This window comes from Pelophylax lessonae (genome assembly GCF_965119305.1).
Source record: "Pelophylax lessonae genome assembly, chromosome: 2".
Lineage (NCBI taxonomy): Eukaryota > Metazoa > Chordata > Amphibia > Anura > Ranidae > Pelophylax > Pelophylax lessonae.
The window spans coordinates 573,933,374-573,949,278 of NC_138769.1; the positions used below are offsets into that span (position 1 = coordinate 573,933,374).

Genomic DNA, 15,905 nt, shown 5'->3' on the forward strand with positions numbered 1-15,905 from the left:
TGAGCACGGAACGTCCCGAAGGGACCTGACTTCGTCCTGAAGCGTCTTGAGCTTGTCTTCCGGCAGGAAGACTTTCGCCTGAACCGAATCAAGAATCATACCCAGATAGAGAAGACGAACCGACGGGCACAGCGTCGATTTTGGGAAGTTTATCGTCCAACCAAACTCCTGCAGAGTTTGCATCGTGACGGACAGGTCCTTCATCAGACCCTGACTGGTCGCAGACCGGACCAAAATGTCGTCCAGATACCCCAGGATTGAGATACCCTGGGCTCTCAATAAGGCCAGAACCGGCGCAAGCACCTTGGTGAAAACCCGCGGAGCCGAAGCGAGACCGAAGGGTAACGCCACAAATTGATAATGATCCTCCGCAATGGCAAATCGAAGGTACTTTTGGTGACCCTCGAAAATGGGGATGTGTAGGTACGCATCCTTCAAGTCGATGGAGGCCATGAATTCTCCTGGAACCAGGGCAGCCACCACCGAGCGCAGGGATTCCATGCGGAACTTGCGAACCCGCACAAAGCGGTTCAGAGCTTTTAAGTCCAGAATTGGACGAACCTTGCCCTCCTTTCTGGGCACAGTGAACAGATTTGAATAAAACCCCCGAAATCTGTCCCGATGAGGCACCGGAACCACCACTCCCTGAGCCCGCAGGTCCTGCACCGCCAGGTGCAGATCCCGCAAACGCTTCGGAGACAGTTGAAGGTTTGAGGGAAAAAACCTGTTCGCCGGCCGAGAGAGGAACTCGATCTTGTATCCAGACCGAACGATCTCCTGAACCCACCTGTCCCGAACGCGGGCCAGCCAGGGTTGAAGAAAACCGAGCAAACGTCCCCCCACCCCAGAACTGGGTGAGGGCGTCCCTTCAGGCCGCGTTGTTATGGGCAGCGGATCCGGACTGGCGGGACTTCTGCTTACCTGCCCACGGTTTCTTTTGGGAGCCTTGACCCTTGAAGGGCTTGCCCTTATAGTGCGACCGAAAGGCACGAAAGGACCCCTGAGGGGGCCTAAATGAAGCGTGCTTCTTACCTTGAGTGCCCTTAGCCTTGTGAGATTGGGGCAAGAGCGTGCTCTTACCCCCAGAGATCCCCTTAATCAGCGTATCCAGGGAGTCGCCAAAAAGGCGAGATCCTGAATAGGGCAAATTAGCCAAGGTCTTGCGAGACGATTGGTCCACAGACCAACATTTTAGCCAAATCAAACAGCGTGTCAACACCGCCACGCTGTGCACACGTGCAGCCAAAGGAATTACATCCAATTCCGCATCACACAAAAACATGACACCCTGATGGATCTGATCCACCATAGCCAACGTCGTTGGCGGGGCAGAATCAGCCACCAGGACGCGCCTGAGTACCTGCGTCCAATCCGCAACAGCCTGAGCTGCCATAAGGGAAGCAAAAATAGCTTTCAATATGGAACCGGTAACCGAGTAAGTATGATGGGCGAGAGACTCCAGTCTCCTGTCCGTAGCGTCCCGAAACACCGGGGTATCCTCTGCCGGAATCGCAGTGGATTTATTCAAAACCGCCACCGCGTGATCCACCGGAGGTGGTACACACCAACGTTCATCAGTGGCGGGTGTGAAGGGATAACGCAGTTTGAACCTACTTGGCACAGCAAAAGGCTTTTTGAGATTGTGCCATTGTTCACTAACAGCGCACTGAAAATCCTCAGTGCAAGGAAAAACCTGTGACGTTTTGCGCCTCCGCTGTGTCCCATAAGAAGCCAGAATGGCAGGTGGACATGGTTCATCCTGTAAATGCAGCGTTTGTTTGATAGAAGCAACCAATTCATCCATGATTGCAAGCTCTTCAGACGAGCCAGGGGGAGAATCATCAACCCCCTCAACCTCTGCATCCCCCTCTGACCCTGCAAAGTCCAGGGACGAACGGGACCCCGATAAGGGGACCCCAGCCATAGCAGCCCCATCACCTTCGCCCTCTGAATCAGAGGAGATTGAAACTCTGGGCCTTTTAGTGGATTGAGCAGCCACAAGCATCTGCACCTGAGCAGCCAGGTTAGCCACAACGGTGGCCAAATCGCCCCCCTCAGGGGAAACAGCAGCAGCCCCTTGTCCACCCAGTAAGGTGGGAGGAAATTTGCTTTCCTGAGAATCCATGCCCCCAGAAGTGTGCAGGAGAAAAAAAGGGTAACTGCCCCTTTAAAAACGCGGCTAGCGCAGCACACCGCACACACACACCAGCACAACGCGACCCCCACAGGGAAAACTACAAACACAGGCAAGGAAAACAGGACTAAGGAGGATAAAAACCTGGAGAGAACACTGCTGCTGCTGTATCGATCGGTGTGCCCAGGGAAAAGGAAGTGATGCAATAGAAGCCGCTCCTATAAAGCCTATGGAAGGCTACAAAAAAATGGCCGCCGGGGGAGGAGGTACATACAGTGCTACATGAGGTCGGAGCGATCGCTGCCAAAATGGCGGCGCTTGGCGCCAAAAAGCTGCTCCCAGCTATAGAAGAAGCCATCATTGCCTGTAGTCATCATTAAAATGGCGGACCGCAGCGGCCGCCGCATGTTGCACAAAACATGATCTACAGCATGTCCTACAACACATAGTATGTCACACAGAGAAATCACACAGTTATGCACACAGAACAGTGTATCACAGCCCCCCTCCTTGCAGCCCACATCAGCATCCAGACAGGGAGACCCATAGTGTGAACAGACATGCAGGGTTACACAGTCCTAGACTGACACCCACTAAACAGACAGGTCCCCACACAGAGTACACTTACCTGCTGAGTGGCGTGGGGAACCTGCACAAGCGATCAAGCCACTGCACATGTGACAGGGAGAGTCGCAGCCAGGACGCAGGAGGACTGCGGTGCGAAACCGCATGGCGTCCAGTGAGGTAGCCACCTCACCATAGCATCCCTGCAGCGAACAGGGATGGGTCGTTCACATGTGCCAGGAAAAATACCTGACTGAACGCTCGATGGCAGGCTGGGAAGCCACTGGCCCACAACCTGCGACCAGGGGGGCCAGCCCGAGACCCAGCCCGCACGATCCTCTTCATCAGAAGAACTAACTAATGCTGACAAAAGTAACAGCTAAGTAAAGAAAGAGAAAAAAACTCAAATAAAATCAAAAAGAAGATAAAGGCTGAGACAAAATGCCCCAGCACAGAAACAGCCAGCAAACTCCTGAAAGCTAGACATTGAAACTGAGGTATGGAACAGGAAGCAGGAGGGTATAGACTGAGGGGACCACCCCCTGGGGGTGGGATATGTTAAAAGCTTTAATATTGACATATTCTGTTGCCTAGCTACTCCTACGGAGCAAAGTCTAATACCCCCATTGTGACCAATATGAAGAGGCGGCGACTGTCGGAGGACGTAAGAGAAAATATAATTTGAGACAATTTTTTAAATGTAACACTAGATATGTAATTTATGTTATTACATTTAAATTTTACCTGGGACAATATGTGGGACGCACCACCAGGCGTCTAAAAGAGAGATTTTGGGGAACATCTGAACGACATCAAACTAAATAAATTCACAAATGTAGCGAGACAGTACAACAGATACCATGACGGGGACACGAGGTTGGTGTCAGTTCAGATTGTTGAGAAACTCAAAATCCCCATCAGGGCAGTGACCTGTTCAACTCCAAATGAGGTTTATTGTTGATAAATGTAAAGTTATGCACTTGTGGGCTAAGAATATGCATGCATCATACATACTAGGGGAAGTACAACCGGGGGAATCTGTAGTGGAGAAGGATCTGGGTGTTCTGGTAGATCATAAGCTTAATAATAGCATGCAATGCCAAGCTGTGGTTTCCAAAGCAAGCAAAGTCCTTTCTTGTATTAAGAGAGGCATGGGCTCTTGAGAGAGAGATATCACTTTGCCCCTGTACAAATCATTAGTAAGACCTCACCTGGAATATGCAGTTCAGCTTTTGACACCAGTTCCCAAAAAGAATATCAGGGAAATGAAGAAAGTGCAGAGAAGGGCAACCAAACTCATAAGAGGTATGGAGAAGCTCAGCTATGAGGAAATATTAGAGGAACTGATGAAGTCATCCAACATTACAGAAAGCATGACTGGAGATGGGATAGGATAGCAGTTTTTAAAGAGATATTCAAGGCAGTTGTCTTTTGTTAGTTGACTCAGAGGTCTGAGATTTTGGAAAATGATGTGGTGCATGCAATTAATTTCTTAGTAGAAAAACCAGTGTCTCTCTTTATGATGCATATTTCATATTTTGAAATAACCCTACAAATATTCTTTCATAGGAGCAGCTCTGGAGGTTGAACTAGGGGGTGTCTTGGAACAGCTTTGTAGCTGGGGTAAGGCTTGTGGAAGTGGAGTTGAGGGTTTGTTTAGGCTTTGTAGCAAGTCTGGAGCTGCATCTTCACCTCGGGGGCCACTCCAATGCCAGAATTAGCAAATATGGAGCACTGTCAACCCTACTTTGATATGCAAAGAGAAACCAGATCTCATGCTTGCCAGCTCTGGCCTCTCCCCCTGCTACCTCCTGTGTCGACCATATGAGCTATAGAATAACTACAGAAGTTGGTTTGAATTTGCACATCAGGGCTCAAGGGCATTCTACAGATAACCAGAAATCATGTGCAGGTATTATATTTTCTACCTTTTGGAAAAAAAAATATATTTTCTACCCATAGATACACAATATAGATACAAGTTTTATACAAAGATAAACAAATTTAGATAATTTTGAAACTAGGTTGCAACCTAGTAAAATTTGATAAAGCAATTCAGTTTGACAATTATGAGGGCACATCTGGCCCATAAATGCACTTTATGGTTACAGCACAAGATCTAACGTGGTCCCGACTGTGCAAAAACAATTTTTGCCACTTTGTATACATAGCTTTAATTTGCCATGCAGAAGGCTATGAATATGTTTTATGAATATGCTTTGGCATATAATAAGTTCATGCGTGTGTTGCTAAAAAAAGGTTGGTTGTATTCTGGAATGTATAATGACAAACAAAATGCCTGCTAATGAACATTATGAGAAATTTAAGACTGCTCACCTGCCATTGATAATAACAAGCATCCCTCCATGCATGGAATACAGCTTCTGAACAGAGCCAAAGTAACAGCTTTGTGTAAGTTTTTCCTATTCGCCATAAAAGGACCACCTTTACAAAACCATCAAATAAAAAGGCTCCCAGTGCTCAGATGATTGGACAAGTGCAATAAAGAATAATTGTTGATTATCTTTACTTTAAAATGTCAAACATTGCTGAATTAGTCACATATTATGAATATCATTCTGTAGCATAAAAGTATTGGCTTATAACATTACAGATGCAGACCACTAATAACCTGAATGTGTCCAAATTAAATTCTGTTCTCACCTTGTAAACATTACAATATAAAACCATAAATTACATAGTTGAATATAATAATATTCTAAAAAAAAAAAAAAGACCCATAAATGTAAAGTGAAAAAACAGTTTTACGTGAAAACACTACTACTAACAACATCACAGATATGTGGCATACAAAAATACCTATATCTTTATCGAAATTAAAGGCCATTGGCTTCAACAAGCTGGAGTCTAATCATTACGAAAACAGCATGTCTCCAGTGAAATCCTCCTCAGCAGGCCATTAATAAACAATATACTGCAGTGTACACAGCTGTGTAGAGAGGCCTTCACTATATGAAGTGTTCTACTGTGATGTCCCAAATTTAAATAGAGGCACCACAACCACTGATTATGCACTGCTGACAACCATTTATAGCAGCATAAACGTAAAAAGCAAACGAAAACCCTACATTGTTTCAATTGGCCTTACAATGATTTTAAATTACATAGGACAGCTTTAGGTAGAAAACAAAAAAAAAAAAAATCAGCTTTAACCAAGTTGTGTACCTGTATTAATTCTCAGCAGGGCAAGACTGGCGAGTCGTGCTCAGGAGGAAGTGTGTATGTAAGACTGGGTAATGTGCTGTCCAGTGCTGAATCTCTGTTCTTAGAGGATGGGTCATAGGAGGGTAAATATTTTTTCTGAATCAAAATTTTTTTATTGTTGACATGTTACAACATAGCTTTGTTTTGTGCATTGCTTTTTTCTTTACCCTGATGTTGAGGCTATATTGGTTTTAGAATTATCCCCAGGATAATTCAAGGATTGAGAAAGAGGTTGAGCTTAAGGGCCATTTAGGGCCTACTGTAAAGCTAAGTTTCAGGGGCTTAGGTTGAGGCTAAGGTTTAGGGGTCAGAAAAAAAGTTAAGGTAAACACTTAGAGGTTGGACTGAGGTTTGGCGCTAAGTGTTGAGGATAGGCTTAGGTTTAAAAATTAGGCTGAGTGGCTAAGGTTTAGAGGTTAGGCTGAGGTTTAGAATTTGATTTTGGGAAAGGTTTTGATTTATAGGTTATATTGAAGCAAAGGTTTAGGAGATAAATTAAGGTTTAGGGGTTAGGTTGGGGGTAAGGTTGGGTTAAAGTTTAGGACTTGGTTAATGGGTTAGGTTGAGTAACTCATTTGGTATTAGTTTTGACAGCTGACAGCTGTGATAAATTCATTTTTAAATTATAAATATATCAAAATAAAATATAGGGTATAAGTACCAATGTCAAATCCATATCTACTATAGTAAAGTCCAAGTGTCTCTGCGTCCAGTCCCTGTGTCCGTGGGATTGCGCTACTGTGCATGTGCCCCACGGACAGCCGTTGGGACTTGGAGCGCAGAGACTGAATGATATCCGGTCGGTGATCTGTGTGTGTGGGGGAAGGGGATGTTGGATCGGGTGTAGTCTGCTGATAGTTTTTATATCCGATGAGCCCGCTGTCCCTCCCCTTTCTCCCATTACCTGCCGCCCGGTCTGCACACCCGACATCCGTCTACATTCCGGGGGAGGAGCCAGGCTCTACACCGCCTTCTACCGGGCATGCCGGACACAGCACTTCCGGGAATATCGCCAACATATACCGCCACTCCTCTGCACCATACATGATATCACCGACATATACCATGATCCCTCCACACTATACATGATATCACTGACATATACTGCCACATTGTATCATTATATACCGCCACAATTATCATTATATTAGCGACGTATATCACTTCCTCATTGTATCTCCAACATATACCGTCACCCCTGATAATATTATCAGTATACATCTCCTCCACCGGGTGTGCAGATACCATATAAACATTGGGGGAGGGGAGATACCTCCACCTATAATGGCAATGACCTTCCTCCCCATAGCAGGGTATGGTGGGGGGGGGGGGGGCTGAGGTGGATGTGTGGGAATAAATATGCGCCCCATCCCCCATAGATTGGACTTGGCATGTGCAAATGTGATTTTATGGTCACCTTATCATCCTCCATCACCATCATCCTCTATTATCATCCTTCACCATCATCTAATATAATAAAGTGCAAGTGTCTCTACGTCCAGTCCCCGTGGGATTGCACTACTGCGCATGTGCCCCACGGACAGCCGTTGGGACTTGGAGCGCAGAGACTTCGGGCGGCCGGTGTAGCGTCGGATAATGCCTCCCATCGCCCCAAGGGTTCCTCCCCATATTATCTAGCTTTAGTGTCACCCCGAGGGTTCCTCCCCACCTGATCTAGCTTTAGGGTCACCCTGAAGGTTCCTCCTCTCAGACATGAAGACCCCCCAGCAGAAGAGAAGACAGGTACATTATATACAGCTGACCCTTACACCATCAGTGACTGATCGCTGCCACCTGGTGTACGGGTCCAGTACTGCAGCTTTCAGTGCACAGCCCCATAGCGCTATACAAGTATGTACCGGTGATCAGCAGTCCTCCCAGCACCTCCCACGGCATCTTCCCAGAACCGATACATCCCACACAGATCTCCTCCGCCGACATCTCCACTGGGGACCAGAGGGGGACGGGACTGGGGTCACGTGTAGAGGGAAGTGGGAATGAGGGCGGGGCCAGAACCACGTATAGACGACCGGCCATGGGCAGGGCTAAATTACACGTATTGAAGAAAAGCCGGCTAGGGGCGGCAGGACCAGGTAACACGTGTAGTAAAAGATCAGGGCGGGGCCACATTGACAGCGCCGGATGCCAGTGGCCCTTCGGGTAGTGACGTCTCCTATAGGAAAAGCGATAAATGGTTTTCAAATTTTTTACAAATAAATATCTAAAAAGTGTGGCGTGCATTTATATTCAGCCCCCTTTACTCTGATACCCCTAACTAAATTTGAGTGGAACCAATTGCTGTCAGAAGTCACCTAAATAATAAACAGTAAACCTGTGTGTAATTTAATCTCAGTGGTTTTTCAGTGCTGTTCTGTGAAGCCCTCAGAGGTTTGTTAGAGCACCTTAGTGAACAAACAGCATCATGAAAGCCAAAGAACACACCAGACAGGTCAGGGATAAAGTTGGTAAAGAAGTTTAAAGCAGGTTTAGGTTAAAAAAAATATCCCAAGTTTTGAACATCTCACAGAGCACTGTTCAATCCATCATCCGAAAATGGAAAGAGTATGGCACAACTGCAAACCTACCAAGACATGGTCATCCACCTAAACTGACAAGCCAGGCAAGGAGAGCAATAATCAGAGGAGCCCATGGTTGTAACACATCCCTCTGTCTTCTGGTGGTCCCAACTTCCAACCCTGCCCAGTATCAGTGATCATGGTCTGTCAGGACTAATAGCCAGCTGGAGTCCATTAAAATGACTGATCTCCATAGTAAGAGGTATCTAAACCCCCGCCTCTGAAACCCCAGCTCCGCCCCGTTGCCACCAGAAGTCCTCCTATTAATTTGTGTGGGTCCGATTACAGTTCCAGATACTACTCCTAATCTACTCGGTTTCCTTCATCACTGATGGGGTGGCTCCCCTATTCCACTTTTGGACCCGATATCTACCAAGCCCTTTATTACTTTTATTAGCGGGCTCGGTCATAGAAAAAAAAAAAAGAATCTATATTATTGGTACTCATGAAACACGAGTGGAGAGCTTTTGTGACGTGGCTTTTTCTGTTTTTTTTTTGGGGGGGTACTTTTTTTGGTTGTGTAAGGAGTGGAGGGGTGATGGGGATTTTTTTTTTTCTTTTTTTTTCTTTTTTTTGAGCACATAATGATTAGATAATTATGCACATGGAATAAGAAGGAATACCTGCGGAATTGAGATAAGAGAGTAGAGGGTTGTTTTCACAGTCTATAAACACTAATAATTGTCATAATTTGATTTATTGATCAGTATATTTTTTTTCTTTTTTTTTGCTTAGTTGCAAATACATTCACAATAGGACCAATTCAAGTGGTCCCTATGAGGGTAATAGAGAATGAAGAATTGGGAGGGGGCTCGCTCCTTTTTTTTTTTTTCTCCTCCTTTGCAGCGTATCATTTTGTAGACTTCCTTAGAGGGGAGTTAGGGCTGGAGGAAGAATCAAGGTAGCATTTGTCTATCCAGGGAACCATGAGAAGGGGAGGGGGCCCTGGCGAAAGTGTTTCGAAACTGACCCCTGGGATGGGCTGGGGGGGATGGGAAGGGCGAAAGAGGGGGAAAGGACTTTTCCCCCTTTTTTTTTTTTTTTTATGGTTGTTCTTGTTGTCTATGACCCATTGAGGAGATTTACCCTCTATTTGTACTAACGTTCTTAATCAGCATGAAAGCAAGCGAGGGGAAATCCAAAGTTTTAGAGTTTTCCCCAGAACAAGGGTGGGGGGAATTCTTCCAATGGGCACACCTGTTCCAGGGACAACTATCTAAGAGGAAAGATCCCCTTCCTTTGGGAGATTTCCTGTAACTTTCTGTTGTGCCTTTAGGACAGGAGGTAAAGGGAAAAGTTTCCCAATGGTGCACAGCCAGCAAATAAAAAATAATATGGCCAGGGTTTTAACCTTTCTGTACTCTATCCAAAACCTTTAAGAAACAAAGCTTGGGCTTTGAATATTCTTTTTGTAAGCCGAATGACAGCACAATTATGTAGGCTGCCATTGCTGGCAGGTTTACTTTAAAGTAGTAATATATATTCTTGTTTTTGATCTATAGTGGTACATTGTAGCCACAACTAAGCTTACATCTCTATTTTAAATGCCTTTAATAAATATCTTTGTATCAGTTTATCTGTGGCTTATGCATATCTAGCTATTTCTGACAAGACAAAGCAAAGCAAAGGGCATTGATGATTTGCAATGTACAGTAATGGATAGCTTCTGTTCCAATTTCAGATTAATGTAATCAAACCAACTAAAGAACCACTTCTGATTGGTTGCTGTGAATTACACCATACAGGATAAATGAATACTCACAATAATGTGGTCTGATGACTCAATGGAAAGCAAAAAAAATAAAAAATACCAACCCACTCTGCGCTATAGTGTGACCCCTTAAAATATAGGATAAACAGTGTAAAAAGCAGCTATACTAGTCAACCCCCAAATATGTGGTAAATATGTTCAGAGAGTGATAAATTCTGTCAACATATGCTCAGTGCTCAATATATCGAACATAAACATACATATATTGTATATATTTTATATACATAAAATAAATACATAAAAAACAAATGCACTAAAATCCAAGTGCCCAAAAGTTGTGGTCTTTTCCAGGGTATATATAAACATTCAAATAAAATTGACCAAAAAGTTTTTGTTCTTGATAGAACTGCTTTTCTTTCCATACTAATCAATGGGAATGCAAAAAAAGCTTGAAGTATTTTGATACAGGACAGAATGATAGAATGGCAGTCCTTAGACTACATTTAAAGCCCCACTTCTATGTATCATTTACAAAAAATATTGGCTTATAACATTATTAAATGCAGTCAGTGTAAGTAAAACAGGTAAAATATGTAGGTACATGAGTTAACACAAGTATTTCAAAAGAAAAGGAAACTAAAGAGTCATATAATGGCAGATATGAAATACTGTCTCTTCTATTCAGTAATGCCTCGTACACACGTACCGATCGTCGGCCGACTGATCGGCCATCTTTTGTCCAGGGCTGTCCTGTCCGCTGAAAAGTGCAAAAGACTGCACACGAATTTTGTCGGCCAACAACAGCCGACTGAAGAAGTGATGTCATGTGATGGTTAACTTTCCCTGTGTTTTTTCTTCTCTGAGTATGCCCAGTCTTGCAAATCTGCTGATTGTCGGCCGAATTCTGTACTGACTGGCGAACAATCGGCCGTTCTGGTGTTGGCCAACAAAAATTTTAATGCCTGCACGACAGATTATTTTCGGCCGAAAGTGTGCTGTCGGCAGTCGGAAGCATCATACTAACAAGCCTACAATCGGCCGATCGGTCGTCAGCTAAATATTTACGGCCGACAATCGTTACGTGTGTACGGGGCTTAAGGCTGTGCAAAGAGCCAATCAAGTTCCTGTTAGTGCAGTCACATTTCTGATTGATTGTTTGAGGTACCGAACTTTGCACATCATTACTGCCCTTTGCACTTCCTTTATTAAATACTTGATGCCACCCTCAGACTTATGCTACTATAGATGTTTTTGTGTTCAATGCTCATACATAGGTATGTGAGAAGACAAAAGTTAATATAGATTATACAGCCATTATGTTTATAGTTATACCACAGAACAGTAAGGAAAACAAGATGAAGCATGCATTTTCATTATAATTCAGGTCCTCACATAGATGCATTCATTACAGACTTAGAGCAGAATCATTTCATGAGCTTCCACAAAGAAGGACTTTTTTTTTATAGTTAAAGGGCAAGTCCACCCTAACACTAAAATCCCTGCATCTACAAGCATCCACGATCTAACACTAACCCTGTAAAAAAGAAATCGCTATACATATCCTTTTTGAAGCTGCTCCAGTTCGGTCTTCAGCGGCGGATGCTCTGCAGAGGACACAGCCGACAACATCTGTAAAATGAATGGGAAGGGACATCACCCATAGAGTTACTATGGGGGTTCCCGTTGTCACCTGCCTCCTCTGCACCAGCCTCCATAGCGAAGTTGCAGCTAACAGCTCTGTGTGGGACTGTACTGGAGCGGCTTCAGAAAAGCTATGTATAGAGATTTCTTATTTACAGGGCTAGATAGGTTAGTCTTAGATTGTGGATGTCTGTAGATGTAGTAATTTTAGTGATAGGGTGGACTTCCCCTTTAAGTTCATTGAAATAAACATATTTTAGGTGTAACATCTTTTAGAACATATGCAAATGAAGTATACTTTGGGCCAATGGAAATTTCTCATATTTGCGAGTAGTCATGTAATCTATCCACAGATGTCTTCTGTAATCTACAACCCAATGTTTGTAGACACAGTGTCCCATATGTCCTATATTCCCCCACGGCACCAAGCAAATTCAGAATCATTGAAACACGATAGATACTTCAACAGCCCGTAGAGGTATTAGCAAGCATTTAATGACTACTTCCTACAATTTTTTTTTTCCAACTGTTTTTGTGTACATATCCATATGACATGAAGCATTACAAATTAATAACAATCTCTTAATCGTCCTCCTGTACATGATCATGACACGTGACTTTTTCCTATTTTGCACCTAATCCTATTCCTTCTCAGGCAGAGGCTTATGGCTCTCCCATCCCCATTTGAGAGAAGGTGGTTTAACAGGTACCCATCAGGAGAACATTTTTAATTATTTTTAAAGATGCAGGTTCCAGGGTTGTTTTCTTTACCCTTCTTTCACTATTTGGTGAATGGAAGGGTCACGCAGGAATAAGAATAAATGTTCTGGAGCATGCAATTTCAAAAACAAGTTAGCAACATCTGCTCCCATATTTATACTCTGACAGATTATCTTTAAAATCCAGTCAGCGTGTTGCATGGAAAGTTGGCAACACACTGGTTCTGAGGGAGTGACATCAGTGACAATAAAACTGAGCACACTCAGCTTCTCTGCCTTGGGACCAGAATGGATAAATGTTGCCCACCTTCCTATACTGTACACAGCCCTTTCTGTGCAGTGCAAAAACCAAAATGGATTGCTGAAAATGCGAGAAATGTTTTCAAATTTCAGTTCAAATATATATATATATGTATTTTAAAAAACAATAATTTTGAAAATATAGCCTCTCCTTTACCCTCCAAGTTATATTTAACTGTCAATTTTTTGTAAAAAAAAAAACAAAAATAGCAGTGACCCTTTAACACCATTTTACTATTAAATCCCAGATGATACAAAAAAAAGTGAATAGCTCACTAATAGAATAATTTCAATTTAAAAACAAAACAAAGTGAGTTTGAATTCAAGCTGTACAGTGTTTTTTTTTTTTTTTTTTTTTTTTTAGGTCAATTGATTTTGTCTTTGCTGTACCAATTTTGATAATTTTTTTATGGACACAATTAATTCTAACTTACACAAAATTTAGAGGGAGCTATACAAATCATGCTCAGTTTAGTGGGTTTACCCTCTCACCTTTTGCTGTGGAGTTTTAACAACCTCAATCATGGAAGTCATAGCAGCTAAACATAACTTTAAAAACAAAAAGGTATTCTGACCAGTGTGATGTGTTGAGTATTTTATCCATAACCAGAAAAATAATTTAACCTTGTAATTAAATTATAAATAAGCCATCAAAATGAAAACTGTAATTTTTTTTTTCCCCGAATAGAATTGCTTTTCTTTTCACTCCACCCATATGTGTTATTAATATTACTAAATAAAAAAAATGAGGAAAACAGATTAAATGAATTATAATATATGGAGATATTTGTGGCATGATGTTTAATGATTTGGAATTATGCCTTTCAGCACTGAGCCTGATTATACTTTGACTTTACATAGTTAAACTGATGCATTTAACATTTAACAATGTTTTGAACAGAGTTTTTAAAAGAAAAAAAAAGGTTCATGCTCCTTACCTGAGATTTCTAGGTATAAATCCACTAGTGATTTCTTTATCTTCACCTGGTTATTTGTACAGCCAAAGATCTGGGACAGAGATGAGACCCTCACTCCTCACTGATAGCCCAACCATAAACTGCTCCTTGAATGTGGAGGAGTGACAAGAGTAGAGGTGACAGGACAGCTGAGATGCTAAGGCTGACACAGAGAAATAGGAGCCCTCATAAGCTACAAGTAACATGGCTGGTGAGGGCCCAAGCAGGAATTGCAAGGGTGGAGGAGACGGGATACAAAAATACAGTATGTGTCTCTGAGAGAATATTCTACAAACGTGAGGTGCTAATGAATTGTGAAATTGAAAAGTTGATTTCGAACGATTATGGAGCACAAAAAAAAAAAAAAAATATTTATCTATTCCAAATTTCCAAACTTACATTCTTTGCATTCCTATAGATCCCAGAATTTTCTAAATACTGCTGCTGGCATTCCATGTCTTCTGAGGTGACACATGGCATAGTATATGGCAATAAAGAATTCTCTTCTTTCATCTCATTAGAAAGAGTTACTTTTTAAAACTATAAGGCAACTGCAATGATGCACCATGAATATTCTTGTGAGATGACCAAATGGAGATTTTTTTCACTCAGATAATATTACTATCCACAAGATACAACCTTAATAACAAAATGATCAAAACTATGCATTATCAACCAGAAATCTCTTAGAACAGCCTTTGAAAACTTTTAACAAGAAACCCTAAAAATAATGTTCAGGTCCCAAGGAACCCCTACTTCAAAATAATTTTATATCTAAATCTCACAGTACCTTAGCATGAGCAGTAAGTTGTAAATATGGAACAAATAAAAGAAGGATGTGTTTACTTACATGTTTGATAGCCGTGAATGATCACCTCCAATGCTATATTTCAATTTGTGTTGTAATAACTATTAAAGTGGTATTAAACTTAAAAGAAAACATTTATTTTATTGCAGGTAATTCTTAGATGTGATGGCTGCATTAGTTTTATTTTATAGACTTTATTTATTTTTAATTTCACATGGTGATATGGCTAGATCTGTTTTTTTTTTTTTTCTCAACAAAACAAGCTGTCCGGCAAATGTAGCAGTTAGAGGTTCGAGACAAACCATTTACTACTGACAGAAATGCGTAAAATTATCAGCTTTTTTTCATGTAAAACCTTGAAAAAAAACTGTTGCTGTAACTGCTTAAATAGTGTTAGCTGGAGTTCAGCTTCAATGTGTTAGCTGTACCAGCAGATTAAAATACACTAACACACCCCTTCTTCTAGCATAGCAATGCTGCTTTCCAATGGTGTCTCTATGCTCATTCATCCAGATTATAAGCACTCTAATGCAGGAGGTGTGTTACTGACCAGGTGAAAACAGGGGGAAAAAGTCTAAAAAAGGAAAACTAAAGCTGCCACCACATCTAATGATTGACAATATTACATTTTTGGTTTTGGGTTTAAATCCGATGTAATAATTGTTAGAAGTTAAACTTGGACAATGAAAATGTATTGTCTTTTTAAATTGTAGTCAGTAGAAAAATTGCACCCTTACCCTGGTGGTTAGTGGTCCCCTTATATTAGTGGCCAATGTGAGAAAGAACCAATTACATTAGTAATAAGTGCAGGGAAAGCTCTGTTACATTGGTATTCAGTGTAATGTTTCCTTACATTGATGATCACTGGTACCAGGTCTCTGGTTCTTTCCAGTGATGTTTGTGCTGAAACTACATCTAGCCCCCCATAAGATTACTGTTTGCTAAATTTAGTTGTTAGCTTCCTGTAATCAGGAAGAACATGTTTGATAAGTTAGGTCTGCTCTGGGCTCTGTAGGTATGGGCTCCATTACTTACCCCTGTCTCCCAGGGACATAGTGGGTGTTAATATCTCCCCAACCAATCTCTGGTCAATATGGCAGGTGACCAGCAGGAGGCCCCAGAGCAGAGGGCTTGTTCCTGGGGGCGTAAGACCCAGCCAGCACTGTTAATGGGGTCCCAGCTACAGTTTGGCTGGTAGACCTCTGTTCCATCCTCCTGGAGCATTCTCTGAAAGCTTTCAATACTGAAACTGTCTGATCCTGCGCGTGGCT

At 42.3% G+C, this 15,905-nt stretch overlaps 1 protein-coding gene across 1 annotated transcript in view; it reads right to left on the reverse strand.

The window, feature by feature from the left end:
* Positions 1–13,964, reverse strand: part of STAC3 (SH3 and cysteine rich domain 3) — a gene marked incomplete at its 5' end in the record, with an annotated part of 183,657 nt that extends 169,693 nt beyond the window's left edge. Inside the window, one exon of the mRNA XM_082247152.1 lies at positions 13,809–13,964. The remainder of the gene's footprint in view (positions 1–13,808) is intronic.
* Between the last annotated feature and the right edge of the window lie 1,941 nt (positions 13,965–15,905).